Raw genomic sequence first — 23,095 nt, forward strand, 5'->3', positions numbered from 1 at the left:
TCATCATCAGTATCGAAACAAAAATTTGATTGAGCCATGTCCGCCCGTCCGTACGTCCGCCCGTTAACACGATAACTTGAGTAAATATTGAGATATCTCCACCAAATTTGGTACACGAGCTTATCTGGACCCAGAATAGATTCGTATTGAAAATGAGCGAAATCGGATTATAATCACGCCCACTTTATATATATATAAAATTTTGGAAAACACAAAAAACCTGATTATTTAGTAAATACACGTAGAGTGTTGAAATTTGACGTGTGGAATGACATTGAGACTCTTGATAAAAATTTGAAAAAATTTTTATAAAATCAATTTTTTTTTTTGATAAAATCAATTTTACAAATATTATTAATCATAAATCAAAAATCGTTAAACCTATCGTAACAAAATTCGGCAGGGAGGTTGCATTTACAATAAGGAATACTTTGAAGAAAAATTAACGAAATCGGTTAAGGAACACGGCCACTTTTATATAAAAGATTTTTAAAAGGGTCTTGGAGGAATAAAATAACCACAATTTTGCAAAAGAGAGCTTTATATCAATTGTATTTCATTTCCCAAGTGGATTTATAACAATAAATAGGAAAAACTCAAAATTTTAAAAAATGGGCGTGACACCGCCCTTCTATGATTCAGCAATTTTCTATTTCGGGAGCCATAACTCGAAGAAAAATAAACATATCGTAATGAAATTTTATACACATATTTTCCTTATATCAGAAATTATTCCAGTAAAAATGGACAGGATCGGTTAAAGACTACGCTCACTTTTATATAAAACAAGTTTAAAAGGGTTGTAGACTAGAATAATATGCTATAACTTAGCAAAAAATAGTTTTGAATCAATGATATTTCACTGATCAAATTTTACTGTAAGAGGAAATGGGGAGACATTTTTTTTAAACGGGCGGTGCCACGTGTTAAGTAGAAAAGTAATTTATCTGAAAGGAAATGTACAATTGAAGCTCACGCTGAGTATATAAGATTCGGTTACACCCGAGCTTAGCCTTACATCTTACAAAACTTAAATAAGTTATTCTTTAAATCGAATTAAATATTAAAATTTAAATTAATTTGCTCTTATATAATTAAAACATATGCATATAACACTGGTATACCAGACAGGATTTGTCCTACTCGAAAATTGGTTTGCCTGCATTCAAAAACCGAACCTCCAATCCTCTTTTCATTCTCTTTACCATTTTTTGCTACTTGATATTTCATTGTCTTCTTATTCTTGCCCATTCCCTATTCCATTTGTTTTGCTACCATTCCCACTCCCTTCTCGTCCCCAATCCCAATCCTGCTCCCACTTACAGTTCCAGTAAGTATATTGAAAACCTGTTTCAAGTGATTGCGGAGATACAGCGTATTTAAATTTTTCGAAATAGGAGGTATTGTACCGCCCATTTTAAAATTTTCTGTTTTTTTGGAAACTATCCTTTAACCAAAAAAATATATGACTTTTTCATTGAAATCTTCAATTTAATAACTATTTATAAAATTTTTTAAATATATGCATGAAAAAATTTATGCTAAAATACTTGACCAAGTATATCAAAAAGCGTTGAAACCATACTGCTATAGAAATTGTCATTTAAAGTTTACAAAGGTCTGCACCCACCAGTACAATTGAGGGTTAAGTATGAGAAATATGCATTTTAATTAATCATTCAAGGGCCGCGACTATTTCAGAACCACCCACGACTGAACAAGTTAAGAACACCTTCAAAAATTCAACAAAAAGGGGGGCAACTGTCATTTTGGACGACAGCAGAAGTACAGTTACTTTGCTACTATTGCGATGTTCTGCAAGGATGTTTTACGGATATAAGGTATGGTGCTGGTTCCGCACTAGCTGGCACAATTTAAAGATCTCTACTTGTAGACAATCTATTAGCACACGTGGCATTACTTACTTACTTACTTAATTGGCGCTTAACCGTCTAAACGGTTGTGACCGTTCAACAAGGCGCGCCAGTCGCTCCTTCGCTCCGCCAACCGGCGCCAATTGGTTACACCAAGGGAGTTTAAATCGTTTTCCACCTGGTCCTTCCAACGAAGTGGGGGCCGCCCTCTACCTCTGCTTCCATAGGCGAGTTCCGATAGAAACACTTTCTTGGCCGGAGCATCATCTTTCATTCGCATAACATGGCCTAGCCAGCGCAGCCGCTGCGTTTTAATTCGCTGGACTATGTTGATGTCTGCGTATAGCTCGTACAGCTCATCATTAAATCTTCTTCGGTACTCGCCATCGCCAACGCGTAGAGGTCCATAAATCTTTCGAAGAACTTTTCTCTCGAACACTCCCAAAGCCGCTTCATCTGCTGTTGTCATGGTCCATGCTTCTGCCCCATATAGCAGGACGGGTACGATAAGTGACTTGTAGAGTATGATTTTCGTTCGCCGAGAGAGGACTTTACTTTTCAATTGCCTACCTAGTCCAAAGTAGCATTTATTGGCAAGATTGATTCTTCGCTGGATTTCAGTGCTGATGTTGTTGCTAGTGTTGATGCTGGTTCCCAAATAAACGAAGTCTTTTACTATTTCGAAATTATGGCTGCCAACAGTAGCGTGGTTGCCAAGGCGCATATGCGCTGACTCTTTGCTCGATGACAGCAGGTACTTCGTTTTGTCCTCATTCACCATCAAACCCATCTTTACCGCTTCTTTTTCCAGCTTGGAGTAAGCAGAACTAACAGCGCGGGTGTTTAGGCCGATGATATCAATGTCATCAGCATATGCCAGTAATTGCACGCTTTTATAGTATATTGTTCCAGTGCGGTTAAGTTCTGCAGCTAGTATAATTTTCTCCAGCATCAAATTAAAGAAATCGCACGATAGGGGGTCACCCTGTCTGAAACCTCGTTTAGTTTCGAACGGCTCGGAGAGGTCCTTCCCAATTCTGACTGAGCTGATGGTGTTGCTCAACGTCATTTTGCACAGCCGTATAAGTTTTGCGGGGAAACCAAATTCAGACATAGCGGCATATAGGCAGCTCACACGTGGCATTGCTCTTATTTAATCTGGAAAATCTGTCGTCCCCGTATATGAGCTCGTTTTTGTCATTGTCCCTGATACGTGATATAAATAGATATATACAATAAATATTATACTTCTTTGGACAAATGATTCAAAAACTTCTGTGATGAAGACTTCGTGTGTATTAATTTCTAGAATAGTGTAGTACTAGCGTTGTAGTGTATAAAGTTCTAAAGCAGTTTTAAATTTACTTGAAGCTATTTTTTTTATAATGCAGTAAAAACTCGAAGTAAGTTGAACACATCAAGAACATGTTATTCGTCTTCTAAATTCAACTTTTGCTTCTACTGATACACCTGTCCAGTGCTTTAAGCTGTATACATCTAAGCGTGCATTAACAATGATTTTTCTCTTCATAATAACTCATATAAATTCCACGTCTGCAATCAGTTTAAGACCCTTGTAATTAAAGATTAATAGTCAATATGCAAATAAGTGGCACTATCTAACTATCTTTCGGGATAACCTAGAGTCATACCACAAATGGAAATTCCAAATATTGTTGATTTTATAAACTAGATATGTCGTTTGAATCTGCGATTAAAAATAGAAATTTTGGCAAAATTTTGGAAAATGGGCGTGGCACCTCCCACATCTAGAAGAAGAAAATTTAATTGGATAATTTTTCTAATTTTATGAAAATAAAATTTTTGATTCTCGAGAACTAAGCTGGAGAGGAACAACCCTATTGCGAGGCCATACTTACGACTGTAGAGCCAGCATAAATAGGAATGTGTACATATTATGAATTTATTAATCGTAAAAGGAATATTGGAACAAACCATCATTGCTCTTTTTTCGCTGTTTCGCTAGCAAAGGAGCTATATGTGTATATACGTTCCCTAGTTACTGTATATATACTCACACATGTATAATAAGTCACTGTAATATTTCCCTCAATTTCCTGTAAGATCTTTAGAGCTTGATTGACTTTTAAATGCAATCGCAAATGAACAGCCATTGGTTAAGGGCTTGTGGGACTATCGCGCTATATACTCAGCCGGTTAGCCCCACTGCAATGATAAGTACACGACCAGATGTGCAAGCATTGAGCTATCCTTTATACTGACAATCGGATTGCAGCCTAATTAATGCCCATTTATGATTATAGATTGGGCGATCAAGTGCACACAATCACATAAAAATTCACAATGACGAGGTGTTTACATAAATACATGCATCCATTCATAACTACTTTAATATGTATATGTGCACTTGTAATCATTTACAGGATTTCTGCGATTATTAAAGGCTGGTATGAGTGTGTGTTGTTCTGTGTACGCGACGCATCCGATGTACTTATGAATGTAAGCTTTAATTGCAAATTAATGTCGAAATTTAAGTTGAAATACAATTCGTCTTATTTTATAATTTATTTGTAAAAAAACGACGATTGCTTATTTATGAACAAATTTAATTGGCGCAAAAGGGTCCATTTGGGAGGTCAGTTACAAATGAATGTTATGTGATGGGTAATTTTAAATAAGAAACAAGTAAGGAAGGCTAAGTTCGGGTTTAACCGAACATTACATACTCAGCTGCGAAATTACAGCTTGCAAAACTTTTAAATTATCTTTTTTTTTTAAGTGAGCGGTGCCACGCCCATTGTTCAAAATGTTTACAATTTCCTATTTCGCGTCATAAGTTCAACCCACTTACCAAATTTCATCGCTTTATCCATCTTTGGTAATGAATTATCGCACTTTATTGGTTTTTCGAAATTTTCGATATCGAAACAGTGGGCGCGGTTATAGTGCCCAGGAACTTACATACAAAATTTCATTAAGATACCTCAAAATTTACTCAAGTTATAGTGTTTAAAGATAGACGGACGGACGGATGGACATGGCTAAATGAATTTCTTTTTTCGCCCAGATCATTTTGATATGTAGAAGTCTATGTCTATCTCGATTAGTTTATGAAGTTACGGGGTAACGTTATGCGAACAAAATTAATATACTCTGTGAGCTCTGCTCAGCTGAGTATAAAAATTAGAAAAATAATCTTTGTCATCCAGATAGTGGTTCTCCCAATTTTTTTTTTTTTTTTTGCGTATTTATACATATTTATGAAATCAAACACACAGCAAACTGATTTCAGAAACTATTCGTCACTGAGTTAAACTGATTGCCTCTTTATTATGGTCACAAGAGTGCTATGACCTTAATTGGATAACGTTATAACGTAACGACATAAAGAAATCGTAATAGATATATACTTCTTTATATAAAGACTATCAGGATCGCATACATTTTAATCAAGCCATGTCCGCCCGTTAACAGGATTACTTGGGAAAATTTGAGATATTTTAACGAAATAAAACTAGCTCGCTTATCTATATCCAGGATAGATTGATCTTTAAAATGAGTGAGATCGAAAACAACTAAAACTAACGATACAAAAAAAAAAATCGAAAAATGGATAAAAATGCAATAATTCACTACCCAAGACCGAAGAGGTGATTACACTTTTACGTGGGTTCAACTTATAACTCAAAAAAAAAAAGTGTCGTAAAATTTGGAAAATGGGCCTAGCGCTCATAGAAGAAGAAAACTTGAAAGTTTTTAAGTCGTAAATCAAAAACCGTCGAGTTCTCTTTGACAAGAGTCATTTGATATTATTATGCCTACTTGATTTTTCCAAGCTATTCGACGCGGTCAATCATAAACTGTTATCAAGCAAACTGAAGTTTTTTTTTTTTGCATTTGGTAAAAGCGAGCTACACTTAATGAATATCTACCTTTATTTAGATATTGCATCGAATATCGGGAAATTCTGTTTACTTGCAACCTTCTGCTAACGTTCGAATAGCTAAACTGTTGAATAAATCACTCCAATATTCTGTATTGGAAAATGGTTTTTATTAGACTACCTTGACAGTACTTCACAATAACACTTAATTTGACAACCAATAGCGTGTTTAAATGAAACTGATTACTGAATACTCAGCTTTCGCTGCTTTTATACTATCTGTTGCCTCGTTCACCCATTAAGGTCTAGTAACTTCGCGAGCTTCAAGCCTGGTTATCAACCATATATGTACAAGTATATTTGTAGCTTATAGTCTCTCGCATAGCCATATGCGTGTGTATATGTGAGTACTACTTCGGCTGATGGTGAGTATCTCACGGCTGCCTTGTGTGTACATGACGCTTGATTTGTTTACGTACATACTGCTTATTATCGGCTTAGCGATGATAGTATCGCTTAGTGATCATACTATTCGTCACACTGCCCTCCACATAAGTTTGATCGTCCCGATCAGGCAAATCTCTCGATCTAGGCACTGCTAGGCCCTCCAAATGAACCACCCTTCTACTTCGTGGTTTCCCATTTGTTTTTATGCGATAGATGATATCACTGATCCTTTTCACAACTCTGTACGGGCCTTTCCAACTGCACCAAAATTTGGATGAAACACATTTCCGCCGAAGAGTGTTGTATAACAGTACCAAATCTACCTCTAGGAAACATTCCGAATTATTGTTCTTATCGTACCTATGTTTCTTCCTACTACTCATTATCCTAGACCGTTCCCTGATACTCTGTTGTTTGGCCAATGAACTACTTCGCAGAGCTTGATCTTGTCGGATTGACTTTGCATCATCAGAATCGTCTTGACGGTTCACAAAAGTATCGCGCCCTGGCTTGAAACTACCGTTGCATTCCTTCTGGAAAATTCTTTCCTTCGTTTTAGTGCATCCATTTGGTTTTGTCAATGCCAGTGTTTCTCTCGCAGGTATCTTTGATTTTGCTTTGTTTGGCCCATTCGATCCATCAGCTTTTGCCCGATCTACTTACTGCGTTTGACTTTGGGGGTCTTTGTCGAATCGCCTCCACCAGCACTCGCTTACTGCTGAACCCTTTCTACAAACTGAAGTTGAGTGGTAAATCCTGGTTGTTATAGCGCATATTCCTTCTTTGCATGTCGATCTTGATATCATGGTCAACTAAGAAGTCCACTCCGAATATGATTTCATCAACGATCTCCGCCACAACGAATTTGTGTAGAACCGTGAAGTTTCCAATTAAGACTTCACATATAACTTCTCCCTGGACTTGGTTATACTTTCCAGTGACCGTACGCAACCTTGTTCCAGGTATTGGCTTTACTCTCCTGTTGACCAAATCAGATCGGATTAAGGAATGAGAAGCGCCCGTATCTACAGTCACTAGACGTTCTTTGCCATCCACATTTCCTTTCACGGTAAGACTGCTTGATTTTTTTAAATTTTTCGAGATAGGTATCACAGGACATTCAATAGCTGGGGCAACTTCTCGATCTTTACATCTGAGCCACTCTTGCTTATCTCCTCCAGGTTTGCGTTTACGACCAGCCAAGTTGGAACTACCAGGACCGGTGCTGCAATGACGTGTAATGTGACCTGGGCTATCGCACTTGAAACATTTCATAACTCCGGCTTTTTTCTCTTGTGATCCATTCTCTGCTTCCAAAATTGTGTGTTCCCAATCTGGCCTTTCTACCTCCACACGGTGTGCTTTGAGAATTAGTTTACTCAATAGTAAGGTAGTTTGCTGAGCCAATGCATGCGATACCGTTTCTGCAAATGTTGGCTTTGGGCTTGCGTGTGTAGCTCGTTTTGTTACGACGTCCCGTATGTCATATATAAAGGTCTGAATCTTTACCCTTTCAGTGTATTCCACAGGTGCGTCCGCATTTGCAAGATGAGCCAATCTTTCAATATCTGAGCAAATTCCTGCAAAGTTTCATTCGCATTTTGGCAACGGTTTTGCAACTCAATTTGGTATATTTGTTTCCTATGCTCGCTTCCTTGACGTATCTCGACAGCGGCCATCGATGCGTCGTAACTGTTTAGTTCATAATCTGGAATAGTCTGTAAGATTTCTGCAGCTGGTAATTTTAATGCCACGAATAGTACACCAACTTTGTCGAAAGCATTCCAGTTGTTCACTGCTGCGGTCTTCTCAAACTGTAGCTTAAAGACCTGGAAAGGAACAGAAACATCAAAGAATGGTGTCTTTACCCTTGGATTACTCGATGAAACTGCTGGGCGATTTATTTGCAACTCCAGTATATGACCTCCCAAAGCTTCTATCTCGGCATCGGTTTTGTCCCCGAGCTGTACAATTTGTATATCCTGTGCTTGGAGCTTTGATGCTACCCTTGCTTTCTGTGCTTCTAGCTGCGAAGACATTTATGCCACCTGCAATGATAAGCGCTACTCTTGTCTTTTCAACTGCTCGGCCATATACGTTGTTGTTGTTGTTGTAGCGATAAGGTTGCTCCCCGAAGGCTTTGGGGAGTGTCATCGATGTGATGGTCCTTTGCCGGATACAAATCCGGTACGCTCCGGAACTATAGCACCATTAAGGCTCCAGCCCGACCATCTCGGGAACGATTTATGTGGCCACATTAAACCTTCAGGCCATTCCCTCCCTCCCTACCCCAAATTCCATGAGGAGCTTGGGGTCGCCAGAGCCTCGTCTGCTAGTGAAACAGGATTCGTCGCGGATAGGTGAGGTTGATAATTGGGTTTGGAGAAGCTATATATTGCGCTGGCAACCTGAAAGTTTGCGCTACACAGCCCCTTGAATATGGTACTTTAGTCGCCTCTTACGACAGGCATACATACGGGTATATTCTGATCCCCTAACCCGCTGGGGCGGCCATATACGTCTTCTGTTCTTCTAGTTGAGATGACATATCCGTTGATGATATTTCTGAAAAGCGTGTCTTTGGTTCTTCCAATTAAGATGTTATTCGTTCTGTTGTACGTGTTTCCTGGGTTCCCATTTTTGTCGATATCAGTGATAACCAAGTCAATATCGCATTATTCTTGCCCCTTGCTACTGGACTCGGACTTCCTTTCTTCTCTTCCATTTTTGTTGTTGCCACTTCCCCATCAGATTGGAAGACATACTCTTCCACATTGATTCCTTCCGACTTCATAAACCCTCGTAGTCGTGCCTGAAGTTCGGGTTTATTGCCAGTTATATTCAATCCACGGCTCTACAACACCTTCTTCAGTTACTGGATCTTCAATTCACTCAACTTTGCCATGTCCAAGTTGTATTCGCAATCTTCGGAATTTATTCAACAATTCCTCTTCTGACGCCAATTGTACCGAACTTCGGGAAATTCTGCTTATTTGCAACCTTCTGCTAACGTTCGAATCGCTAAACTGTTGAATAAATCATTCCAATATTCTGTATTGCAAAATGGTCCTTATTGGAATACTTTGAAAGTACTTCACAATAACTCTTAACTTCAAAACCAATAGCGTGCTTAAATCAAACGATTATTGACTACTCAGCTTTCGCTGATTTTATACTCTCTTTTTCCTCGTTCACCCATTTCTACTAAGGTCTAGTAACTTCGCGAACTTCACGCCTGGCTATCAACCATATATGTACATGTATATTTGTAGTTTATAGTCTCTCGCATAGCCATATGCGTGTGTATATGTGAGTACTACTTCGGCTGATGGTGAGTATCTCTCCGCTGCCTTGTGAGTACATGATGATTGATTTGTTTACGTACATACTACTTATTATCTGCTTAGTGATGGTAGTATCGCTTAGTGATACTAATATTCGTCACAATACCAACGAGTTATCATAGGCTCAAAAGTGTCACAACTGAAAGCGCTTGCTTCTGGGTTACCACAAGGATCTATTCTTGGCCCTTTATTGCTCAGCCATTTTATTAATGGCATATTTGGACAGCGTAAACAAATGAGACTTCATGCATATGCCGACGACATAGAAATCTATTTATCGTACTCCGTTGACCAAGTTCATCGCCTTTGCCATAATACTGACAGGACTTATAATCCATATGCAGATGGGCTGATGTTAATGGATTAATATAATATTAATATAAAATAAATTCCAAGCTGGGGCAATCTAGTCCATATACCCCCGTTAGCATCAGACTTTAACTTGCGTTAGAATTTATACTCCCCCTAATAACTTACTCTGATCTGTAGTGGAATTCACAAACTTATAACGATGCGATTCGTCCAGATTTTATTAACGATTTTGTCGCTTGCCTTATCGATTGTACTATTCACTAACTTAGTTTTAACGACTCGAAATAAATGACATTTAAATTCCGTTTTAATAGTAGAAAGGTGGCAGCGCAGCTTAACGAAACCTAAAAAATGCAAATAGCATAAAAGGGAATGCCGAATATAAATAAATTCCCTATAGTAACTGCTTTAATTATCATTATTGTTCAAATTTTTACACATTTTAACAAAAGGTAAGCAAATGCGGTTTTCATTTTTTTTTCTCTGTTAATATCGCAGTTATTCTTGTACCCTTTGACTGACCATCAAGTAAATAAAAAAAAAAAAAAAAAATCAACCATCAAGTAGAGAAATAATATTATGATCCAAGTCTGGGGATAGTCGCTATAGCTGTCGAAACTCCGTTGCATGCAATTGGAATGGGTTATCTACTTCTCTGTCCACTGGCGATGGACATAGTAATTCTTAATCTTATGATGCAACATACGCCAAGTACTCAAATGCAATTTGATTTATTAATAAAGCAGCTTTTCGTGTTTGAAAATATTTAATTAAAGTTCCGATTTTCATTTTTAACTAAAATTGCCAGAATTATTAATTTCGTGATTTTTAACGCAGCTAATTCACTTGCCGTGTATTTAACAGCACAGGTGATCGTTGATAAACAAAAATCGATACAAAATAGTTACTGAATAACGTAATCGTTATAGTTATCGATCCGCAAATAAAGCGATGGCGAATGTGGTTAAAAAGTTAGTGAATTACACTACTGGTGTACAGTAGTAAGCTCGACAGTCACTTCGCGCATAAGCTCAAAGTGGGAGTGGGAACGCGAGTGGGAATACGAGTGTTCGAATGGTAGGGAAAAAATGGAATAGGGGAAGGACATGAACAAAAAGACAATGGGGTATTAAGAAGAAGAGAATGGAAACGAGAGTTTAGAGGGGAAGAGAGGTTCAGTTTTTGGATACAGGCACACCAATTTTCTAGCGGGACAACATCTGCCGCCTACATTAGTATTATATATGTTTTAAGTGCATAAAACAAATTAATTTTAAAAATAATATTTGATTTGATTTCTAGAATACCTTATGAAAGTTTTCAAGATGTTATTAAAAAAATAAACTAAAGTCCCCACAAAATGTGTCAAATTTTCTTTTTGGTCCAACCAGAACAATTGGTACTCTATATTGCAATACATGTATCCATCAGTACTTTTTTGACATTCTGTTACTTAAGTTTGTTATTTATGATCATACCTCTTGTTGTACTAGGAAAGACTTCAACGTCTTATTGAATCAATATATCTTATATATAAATAGAAAAGGTGAAAAAATATGGAACCGTTTTCTGCTAAACTATAATTGTAAGGTATACAAATTATATATGTGTTGATAGGAAATTTTGAGCTGCATTGTCATCCATACATTAAAAAAAATTGAAAAATCATTTTAATATAAAAAATTTAACATAAAAGTCACACCACTACACATGCACTTATTCATACTGTAGACACGCTGTGTGTGTGTACTTGCTTTTTGTGTACTATGCTGAATCGTGAGCATGGCCGAGGAGTTGCTTTGTACACAATAAAAATGAAACAAAAATACATAGCTGATCATTCATCAAGTCTATTTCTTTTCTTTCCTTTGCTTTCCTTTCTTTTCAATTCTATTCTTTTATTTTCCTTTCCTTTGTTTTCTTTTCTTTGCTTTCCTTTCCTTTCCTTTCCTTTACTTTCTTTTCATTTCCTTTCCTTTCATTTCCTTTCGTTTCCTTTCCTTAACTTTTCTTTATTTTCCTTTCTTTCCTTTCTTTTAATTTTCTTTTTATTTGCTTTCGTTTACTTTCATTTCTCTTCCATTCATATTCTTTCCTATCCTTCCTTTCTTTTCCTTTCCTTTCCTCTCCTTTCCTTTCCATTCCTTTCGTTTCCTATCCATTCCTCTACTTTTCTTTTCTTTCATTTCTTTTATTTTCATTTCCCTTCCATTGATTTTCCTTCATTTCCTTTCCTTTCACTTCCTTTCCTTACCTTTCCTTTTCCTACCTTTTGTTTACGAGAAGCAGATTGATTAAATCATACCCTTCCTGCCAGAGCGATATAAAATTTCCCTATTTTGAGCTTACTCATTCATTATATTACCCATCGAATGTTACTATTATTATATTAAAATGACAAATTATATTTCTTTTATTTTGTTTTCCCTTCCATTGATATTCCTTCCTTTCCTTTCCTTCCCTTTCCTGTCCTTTCCTTTCCTGTGGTTGAATTTCAACCACTGGGCAAACTCTAGTTTAAATAAATAAATAAAATAAATTATTTAATAAATAAATATCATGTTTGTATTGACATGTTGGCATGTAAATTTCTCTCACTAATATGAAAACTAACAAAATCGATTAACGACCACGCTTCCCTAGCGGGTTAGGTGGTCAGAATATACCCACGGTAGGTATGCACGTCGTAAGAGGAGACTAAAATATCAGATTGAAGGGGTTGCGTAGCGCAACCCTTTCAGGTTGCAAGCGCAATATATAGCTTCTCCAAACCCAATTGTCAACCTCACCTATCCGTGGCGAATCCTGTTTTATTAACAGCCGAGGCTCTGGCGACTCCAAACTCCTCATGTATCTAGGGGGTGGGAGGGCGGTATGGCCAAGAAGATCGCATGTGCCCATAACAAATCGTTCCCGAGATGGTCGGGCTTGGTACTGGAACGTACCGGATCTGCACCCGACAAGGGACCATCAAGAACCATCGATAACACTCCCCAAGGCCTTCGGGGAGTGGGCTTATCGCTAAACAACAACAACATTAAAAATAAAATCTATATCGAAATTTCGAAAAATGGAATACATGCGATAATTCAATACCAAAAACCCGTAAAGTGATAAAACTTGATAGGTAAGCTGACTTTATGACAAAAAAAAATTGTTAATTGGTAAATGTTCGAAAAATGGCGTGACCTGAAGATTTTGTAGTTTTACAAGCCATTAATTTATTATTTTTGAAAAGTGGCGTGGACCTGCTGCATTCTAGGAAATTTGTCTATAATATTATTAATGCCATGAAACGAACAAAAATCGTGCAATCTTCACGAAACTTGGAATAAGGATTGGTTCTAAACAAAGTCTCGATCAGAATTTGGTAAATTTTGGAAAGTGGGCGTGGCATCACTCCCATTTTATTGAAGAAAATTTAAGTTTTGCAAGACATAAATCAAAAGCATTTGAAATCAGTAAAATTATGGTTATTGGAATTATATATGGGATATTCCATCCCACTTCGACCAATTTTGAACCCGACTCCTTTAGAATTGGCTGAAAGTTTTCCTTCTTTTTCTAGCTTACGAAAGACGTTTTTCAGAATTTTTTCAAATTTTTTCATCCAACTCAAAAAGGTTATGAATTTTTAAAAAAAATACCGTTTATGTTTTCAAAATGCTATAACTTTTTCAAAAATTGACCGTTTTGGATCTTTTTTTTTTTTAAATAGTTTTTATACTCAGTTGAGCAGAGCTCACAGAGTATATTAACTTTGATTGGATAACGGTTGGTTGTACAGGTATAAAGGAATCGAGATAAATATAGACTTCCATATATCAAAATCATCAGTATCGAAAAAAAATTCGATTGAGCCATGTCCGTCCGACCGTCTGCCCCTTAACACGATAACTTGAGTAAATTTTGAGTTATCTTGATGAAATTTGGCACGTAGGTTCCTATGCACTCATCTCAGATCCCTATTTAAAATGAACGATATCAGACAATAACCACGCCCACTTTTTCGATATCGAAAATTTCGAAAAATCGAAAAAGATAATTCATTACCAAATACGGATTAAGCGATGAAACTTGGTAGGTATATTGAACTTATGACGTAGAATAGAAAAGTAGTAAAATTTTGGACAATAGGCGTGGCACCGCCCACTTTTAAAAGAAGGTAATTTTGAAGTTTTGCAAGCTGTAATTTGGCAGTCGTTGAAGATATCATGATGAAATTTGGCAGGAACGTTACTCTTATTACTGTATGTTCGCTTAATAAAAAGTAGCAAAATCGGAGAACGACCACGCCCACTTTTTAAAAAAAATTTTTTTTAAATTCAATTTTTAAAAGAAAAGTTAATATCTTTACAGTATATAAGTAAATTATGTCAACATTCAACTCCAGTAATGATATGTTGCAACAAAATACAAAAATAAAAGAAAATTTCAAAATGGGCGTGGCTCCGCCCTTTTTCATTTAATTTGTCTGGGATACTTTTAATGCCATAAGTCTAACAAAAATTTACCAATCCTTGTGAAATTTGGTAGGGGCTTAGATTTTAGGACGATAACTATTTTCTGTGAAAAAGGCGAAATCGGTTGAAGCCACGCCCAGTTTTTAAAACACAGTCGACCGTCTGTCCTTCCGCTCGGCCGTTAACACGATAAATTGGGTATAAATAGATATATCTTTACTAAACTCAGTTCACGTACTTATCTGAACTAACTTCGTATTGGTGTAAAAAATGGCCGAAATCCGACTACGACCACGCCCACTTTTTCGATATCGAAAATTACGAAAAATGAAAAAAAATGCCATAATTATATACCAAATACGAAAAAAGGGATGAAACATGGTAATGGTATTGGTCTATTGACGCAAAATATAACTTTAGAAAAAAACTTGGTAAAATGGGTGTGACACCTACCATATTAAGTAGAAGAAAATGAAAAAGTTTTGCAGGGCGAAATCAAAATCCCTTGGAATCATGGAAGGAATACTCTTCGTGGTATTACATATATAAATAAATTAGCGGTACCCGACAGATGATGTTTTGGATCACCCTGGTCCACATTTTGGCCGATATCTCGAAAACGCCTTCACATATAGAACTAAGGGCCACTCCCTTTTAAAACCCTCATTAACACCTTTAATTTGATACCCATATCGTACAAACACAATCTAGAGTCACCCCTAGTCCACTTTTATGGCGATACCTCGAAAAGGCGTACACCTATAGAACTAAGGCCCACTCCCTTTTAATAATACTCATTAACACCTTTCACTTGATACCCATATCGTACAAACAAAGTCTAGAGTCACCCCTGGTCCACCTTTATTGCGATACCTCGAAAAGGCGTACACCTATAGAACTAAGGCCCACTCCCTTTTAAAATACTCATTAACACCTTTCTTTTGATACCCATATTGTACAAACACCTCTAGGGTCACCCCTGGTCCACCTTTATGGCGATATCTCGAAACGGCGTCCACCTATGGAACTAAGGATTACTCCCTTTTAAAATACTCATTAACTATTTTCAGTTGACACCCATATCGTACAAAAAAATTCTAGAGTCAAACCTGGTCCACTTTTATAACGATATACCGAAAAGACGTCCACCTATAGAACTAAGGCCCACTCCCTTTTAAAATACTCATTAACACATTTCATTTGATACCCATATAGTACAAAAAAATTCTAGAGTCACCCCTGGTCCACCTTTATGGCGATATCGCGAAAAGGCGTCCACCCATAGAACAAAGGCCCACTCCCTTTTAAAACACTTATTACACTTTTCGTTTGACACCCATATTGTACAAACGCGTTCTAGAGTCACCCACCCCTGGTTCACGTTTATGGCGATATCCCGAAAAGGCGTCCACCCATAGAACTAAGGCCCACTCCCTTTTAAAACATTTCTTAACACCTTTCGTTTGTTACCCATATAGTACAAACGCATTCTAGAGTCAAACCTGGTCCACTTTTATAACGATATACCGAAAAGCGTCCACCCATAGAACTAAGGCCCACTCCCTTTTAAAACATTTATTAACACCTTTCGTTTGATACCCATATAGTACAAACGCATTCTAGAGTCAAACCTGGTCCACTTTTATAACGATATACCGAAAAGGCGTCCACCTATAGAACTAAGGTCCACTCCTTTTTAAAATACTCATTAACACCTTTCATTTGACACCCATATCGTACAAACAAATTTTAGAGTCACCCCTGTCCCACCTTTATGGCGATATCTCGAAAACGCATCCACCTATAGAACTAAGGCCCACTCCCTTTTAAAACATTTATTAACACCTTTCGTTTGATACCCATATAGTACAAACGCATTCTAGAGTCAAACCTGGTCCACTTTTATAACGATATACCGAAAATGCGTCCACCTATAAAACTAAGGCCCAGTCCTTTTTAAAATACTCATTAACACCTTTCATTTGACACCCATATCGTACAAACAAATTCTAGAGTCACCCCTGGTCCACGTTTATGGCGATATCCCGAAAAGGCGTCCACCCATAGAACTAAGGCCCAGTCCCTTTTAAAACATTTATTAACACCTTTCGTTTGTTACCCATATAGTACAAACGCATTCTAGAGTCAAACCTGGTCCACTTTTATAACGATATACCGAAAAGCGTCCACCCATAGAACTAAGGCCCACTCCCTTTTAAAACATTTATTAACACCTTTCGTTTGATACCCATATAGTACAAACGCATTCTAGAGTCAAACCTGGTCCACTTTTATAACGATATACCGAAAAGGCGTCCACCTATAGAACTAAGGCCCACTCCTTTTTAAAATACTCATTAGCACCTTTCATTTAACACCCATATCGTACAAACAAATTCTAGAGTCACCCCTGGCCCACCTTTATGGCGATATCTCGAAAGCGCATCCACCTATAGAACTAAGGCCCACTCCCTTTTAAAATACTCATTAACACATTTCATTTGATACCCATATCTTACAAACAAATTCTAGAATCACTCCTGGTCCACCTTTATGGCGATATCTCGAAAAGGCGTCCACCTATAGAACTAAGTCCCACGCCCTTTTAAAATACTCATTAGCACTTTTCATTTAATACCCATATCGTACAAACACAATCTAGAGTCACCCCTAGTCCACGTTTATGGCGATATCTCGAAAAGGCGTCCACATATAGAACTAAAGCCAACGCCCTCTTAAAATACTCATTAACACCTTTCATTTGATACTCTTATCGTACAAACAAATTCTAGAGTCACCCCTGGTCCATCTTTATGGCGATATCTCGAAAAAGCTTCCATCTATAGAACTTAGGCCCACGCCCTTTTAAAATACTCATTAATACCTTTCATTTGATACCCATATTACAAAATAAATTCTAGAGTCACCCCTGGTCCACTTTTATGGCGATATCTCGAAAAGGCGTCCACCCATAGAACTTAGGCCCACTGCCTTTTAAAATTATCATTAACACATTTCATTTGATACCCATATCGTACAAACAAATTCTAGAGTCAGGCCTGGTCCACCTTTATGGCGATATCCCTAAATGACGTCCATCTATAGAACGATGGCCCACTTCCTCTTAAATACCTTCCATTTGATACACATGTCATACAAACACATTCCAGGGTTACCTTAGGTTCTTTTTACAACATGGTGATTTTCCCTTACTTTGTCTCCACAGCTCTCAACTGAGTATGTAATGTTCGGTTACACCCGAACTTAGCCTTCCTTACTTGTTAAATGTAATTTTCGGAAAAAATACAAAAAAATTTTTAAAGGTGTATTTTTTTAATTTTACAGTTTTTCGAGATTTTTCGAATTTCGCCATTTTTTTTTCTCATAAAAAATTTCAATCAATTCTGCAATCATCCCCACTAATCCCTGAGTGGGCCAATTTTTTTTATATATTTTTTTTTTAATTGAAAAAAAAATTTCAAAAATAAAATTTTTTTTATCAATTTTATTAATATAACAAAAAAATGTAAGAAAATTATTTTTAAGTATTATTTTCTTTATATATTATGGTAATCTACGATTATCGTAGATTGCCATAATATTATTAGAACGATTAATCGTAGATTACCATAATATATAAAGAAAAGAATACTTGTTTAGGCCACAGGCCTAAATATATCCCCCCCCCCTCGTAACATAACTTTCTTTGTTTATTTTCCTTCGTTACTACCACCCACATATTCTTGTGATCACTATACACACAGGCATGTGTGAGTGGTAGTACGTATGTATCTTAGATTTTTACCGCTGTGAGCCCGCGGTACGACAACTTTGTTGCCGGGAAACCCAACGAAGGAGCTGTATCGTGGGTTCATCCGCTCATGTGGAAAAGAGTCTCGTCCTCTTTAAATCCAGCAGCCAGCAAAGGTACACGCAATCGCCCGTTCACGTAAGTTATAATATCCTAAAATATATTTCATATTTTAAACTTTCACAACATTTGTTAACATCTTCCTTAACACTTGTCATATTTATACACATTGAATAAAAACACTGTGAATTCCTTTTTTTATTAATACGAAACCCTTTTGGTGTTTTTATTTTCTTCCCCTTTTTTCGCCTTTACTAATCTTTAACAAATACGTGGGGGCGCGCCGTTGCCACCACGCATTTGTCCATGGTCCTTACCGCGCCGGTAAAGAGAACCAGTTATATAATTACAGTCCGCTCAACTCTCTAGGCATTAAAGCAAGGAAGCATACCAAACTCGTGAGAATACACAAGAAAAACCAATAATTTCAACATCAGATATCAGCATTTGTCCAAGGTGATAAAACTTTCTTGGTGATACCAGCGATTTCATATTCAAAACAACAACAGCAGCCAATATACAACAACTGATATACTTTTGGTGGTACCTTTTGGAAACATCCAACAACAAAATTTAAAACACATTCGATTACTCCGGATCAACGAATTAATAAAGGTACGTGGTTGAAAATATTCCGTGCTAGGTAGGGTTTCTTTAATTCCACTTTTAATAAAATTTCAAAATAACAAGTAAGGAAGGCTAAGTTCGGGTGTAACCGAACATTACATACTCAGTTGAGAGCTATGGAGACAAAATAAGGAAAATCACCATGTAGGAAAATGAACCTAGGGTAACCTTGGAATGTGGTTGTATGACATGTGTATCAAATGGAAGGTATTAAAGAGTATTTTAAGAGAGAGTAGGCCATAGTTCTATGGATGGACGCCATTTAGGGATATCGCCATAAAGGTGGACCAGGGCTGACTCTAGAATGTGTTTGTACGATATGGGTATCAAATGAAAGCTGTTAAATGTATTTTGAAAAGGAGTGATCCTTAGTTCCATGGGTGGACGCCGTTTCGAGATATCGCCATAAAGGTGGACCAGGGGTGTCGAGATATCGTCATTAGGGTGGGCCAGGGGTGACTCTAGAATGTGTTTGTACGATATGGGTATCAAACGAAAGGTGTTACTGAGCATTTTAAGAGCGAGTGGGCATTAGGTCTATAGGTGGACGCCTTTTCGAGATATCGCCATTAGGGTGGGCCAGGGGTGACTCTAGAATGTTTTTGTACGATATGGGTATCAAATGAAAGGTGGTAATGAGTATTTTAAAAGGGAGTAATCCTTAGTTCTATAGGTGGACGCCTTTTCGAGATATCGCCATAAAGGTGGACCAAGGGTGACTCTAGAATGCTTGTACGATATGGGTATCAAACGAAAGGTGTTACTGAGCATTTTAAGAGGGAGTGGGCATTAGGTCTATAGGTGGACGCCTTTTCGAGATATTGCCATTAGGGTGGGCCAGGGGTGACTCTAGAATGTTTGTACGATATGGGTATCAAACGAAAGGTGTTACTGAGCATTTTAAGAGGGAGTGGGTATTAGGTCTATAGGTGGACGCCTTTTCGAGATATCGCGATTAGGGTGGGCCAGGGTGACTCTAGAATGTGTTTGTACGATATGGGTATCAAATGAAAGGTGGTAGTGAGTATTTTAAAAGGGAGTAATCCTTAGTTCTATAGGTGGAAGCCTTTTCGAGATATCGCCATTAGGGTGGGCCAGGGTGACTCTAGAATGTTTGTACGATATGGGTATCAAACGAAAGGTGTTACTGAGCATTTTAAGAGGGAGTGGGCATTAGGTCTATAGGTGGACGCCTTTTCGAGATATCGCCATTAGGGTGGGCCAGGGTGACTCTAGAATGTGTTTGTACGATATGGATATCAAATTAAAAGTATTAATGAGGGTTTTAGAAGCGAGTGGCCCTTAGATGTATATGTGAAGGCGTTCTCGCGATATCGACCAAAATTTGGACCAGGTGATCCAGAAAATCATCTGTCGGGTACTGCTAATTTATTTATATATGCAATACCACTAACAGTATTCCTGCCAAGATTCCAAGGGCTGTTGATTTCGCCTTGTAGAACTTTTTCATTTTCTTCTACATAATATGGTAGGTGTCACACCCATTTTACAAAGTTTTTTCCAAAGTTATATTTTGCGTCAATAAACCAATCCAGTTACCATGTTTCATCCCTTTTTTCGTATTTGGTATAGAATTATGGCATTTTTTTTCATTTTTCGTAATTTTCGATATCGATAAAGTGGGCGTGGTTATGGTCGGATTTCGGCCATTTTTTATACCAAGATAAAGTGAGTCCAGATAAGTACGTGGGCTAAGTTTAGTAAAGATATATCGGTGTTTGCTCAAGTTATTGTGTTAACGGCCGAGCGGAAGGACAGACGGTGGACTGTGTATAAAAACTGGGTGTGGCTTCCACCGATTTCGCCCATTTTCACAGAGAACAGTTGCCGTCACAGAATCTATGCTGCTACCAAATTTGAGAAGGATTGGTAAATTTTTGTTCGACTTATGGCATTAAAAGTATTCTAGACAAACTAAATGAAAATGGGCGGAGCCACGCCCATTTTGAAATTTTCTTTTATTTTTGTATTTTGTTGCATCATATCATTAATGGAGTTGAATTTTGACTTAATTTACTTATATACAGTAAAGATATTAAATTTTTTGTTAAAATTTGAATTTAAAAAAATTTTTTTTTAAAAGTGTGCGCGTTTTTCATCCAATTTTGCCAATTTTTATTTAGCACATATATAGTAATAGGAGTAACGTTCCTGCCAAATTTCATCATGATATCTTCAACGACGGCCAAAGTACAGCTTGCAAACTTTTAAATTACCTTCTTGTAAAAGTGGGCGGTGCCACGCCCATTGTCCAAAATCTTACTAATTTTCTATTCTGCGTCATAACGTCAACCCATCTACCAAGTTGCATCGCTTTAGCCGCCTTTGGCAATGAATTATCGCATTTTTTCGATTTTTCGAAATTTTCGATATCGAAAAAGTGGGCGTGGTTATAGTCCGATATCGTTCATTTTAAATAGCGATCTGAGATGAGTGCTCAGGAACCTACATACCAAATTTCATCAAGATACCTCAAAATTTACTCAAGTCATCGTGTTAACGGACGGACGGACGGATGGACGGACGGACGGACGGACGGACGGACGGACGGACATGGCTCAATCAAATTTTTTCTCGATCCTGATTATTTTGATATATGGAAGTCTATATCTATCTCGATTCCTTTATATATGTACAACCAACCGTTATCCAATCAAACTTAATATACTCTGTGAGCTCTGCTCAACTGAGTATAAAAATAACAAATTACAAAGTGATTCTTTATATGTAATAGTGCAAGTGATTTTTTTTTCCTTGAAGTGAGAGGTCTTATCTTGTGCAAAAATAGGAAAAGGCGCTTAACGCAGTTATCTAAAGTTTGTGCAACACGCCTTGTGACTATCCGGAACAATCCCCCACCAGCGGTAAGATTTTCCGGACACAGATCAAGGTAGCACAACACTGCTCTAAAAGGTTAACATAACGTCAAACACCGCTTTGCGCCACTTTTCTATTTTCACCTTTGCAGGATTTATCTGAAAAAATTCATTTAATCCACAGCACAAAAATTCCATTTGTTAAGGTTACTTATTCAGAAACCTGTAAACTTAATTTAGGCGCACATTTAATTAAATAAAATTTTTTCTCACATACAAATCACTTGCACTTATTTACACGGGCAATACGTTTGCAATTTAGTTTGGTGCTATAGTACAAAGTTGTTGTTTGGGTGGCCAAAATGCTTATTTCTTGTTCAATTTTTTAAAATTGAATTATTTTATTTTTCACTTGCGGCTACACAAATAAGTTTTGACTGATATATTTTTGGTGATATAAAGACACTAATCACTTTAAAGTCTTAATACAGTCCATGGTTAAATTACCAAAAAGTCCATAACGAGCGTTCATACATTTTTTTTATTTTTATTTTTTCACTAACACCACTTTTTCACTAGCCATTCTTATTGGCTTACACAATTCGTTAACACAGCTGCATTAGCACTTTCTTCTAACAATTACGTGGGTGCGCGCCGTCGCCACCACGCAATTGGACATTCCCTCAAACTACTAGCTTTCTTGCAAGCTTCGAGGCCACTTCACCGAGAAATCTCTCGAATACTTTCCTTCATTCCAGTTCATTTTCAATCAGTACTCTCTGCAAAGGCAATTAATTAATTAATATTTCGATAAATTTTCATTTAATATAATGGATACCTATATACGCCAAGCAGAGGCAGTGACTGAGTTTGAAAATGACTATCATGATATGTCCCCTTCAGACCATACAAAACATACCCTCTTAGTCCAAAAGGAGGAGTTGAAATCGCTATGGGAGAAGGCGAAGCAGACATATGAAGAACTCTTGAGCTCCTCAGAACTGGAGGCAAAAGAGCTGTCGGCTATCAAAAAGAAGCACAAAATTGCATACTTCAGCTTTCTCCAGTGCCAGGCAGCGATGGCTGAACTCTCGGAAAAACTTGAGAAAGCTGAAAAGAAAGAAGAAAGCTCAGGAGACAGGGAATATCGCGTGCGCCTACCACCGTGTGATGCGGACGTTTTCAATGGAGATTACCTTTCTTGGCCTTCATTTAGAGACATGTTCACTGCTATATATATACGTAACAAAAACCTCGAAGCAGTAGAAAAATTATATTATTTAAACCAAAAGACTCAAGGTGAGGCCAAAGAGATAGTTGGGCGATGTCTTTAACGGAAGACGGTTTCGAAGCAGCGTGGAAAAATCTTTGTGATAGATACGAAAATAAACGTATCTTAGTAAACGCCCAATTAAGAATTCTTTTTAGTTTGAAAGCAGTTGAGAGTGAATGCGG

The sequence above is a fragment of the Eurosta solidaginis genome, chromosome 2 (assembly GCF_040869045.1).
Source record: "Eurosta solidaginis isolate ZX-2024a chromosome 2, ASM4086904v1, whole genome shotgun sequence".
NCBI classification, from domain to species: Eukaryota; Metazoa; Arthropoda; class Insecta; order Diptera; family Tephritidae; genus Eurosta; species Eurosta solidaginis.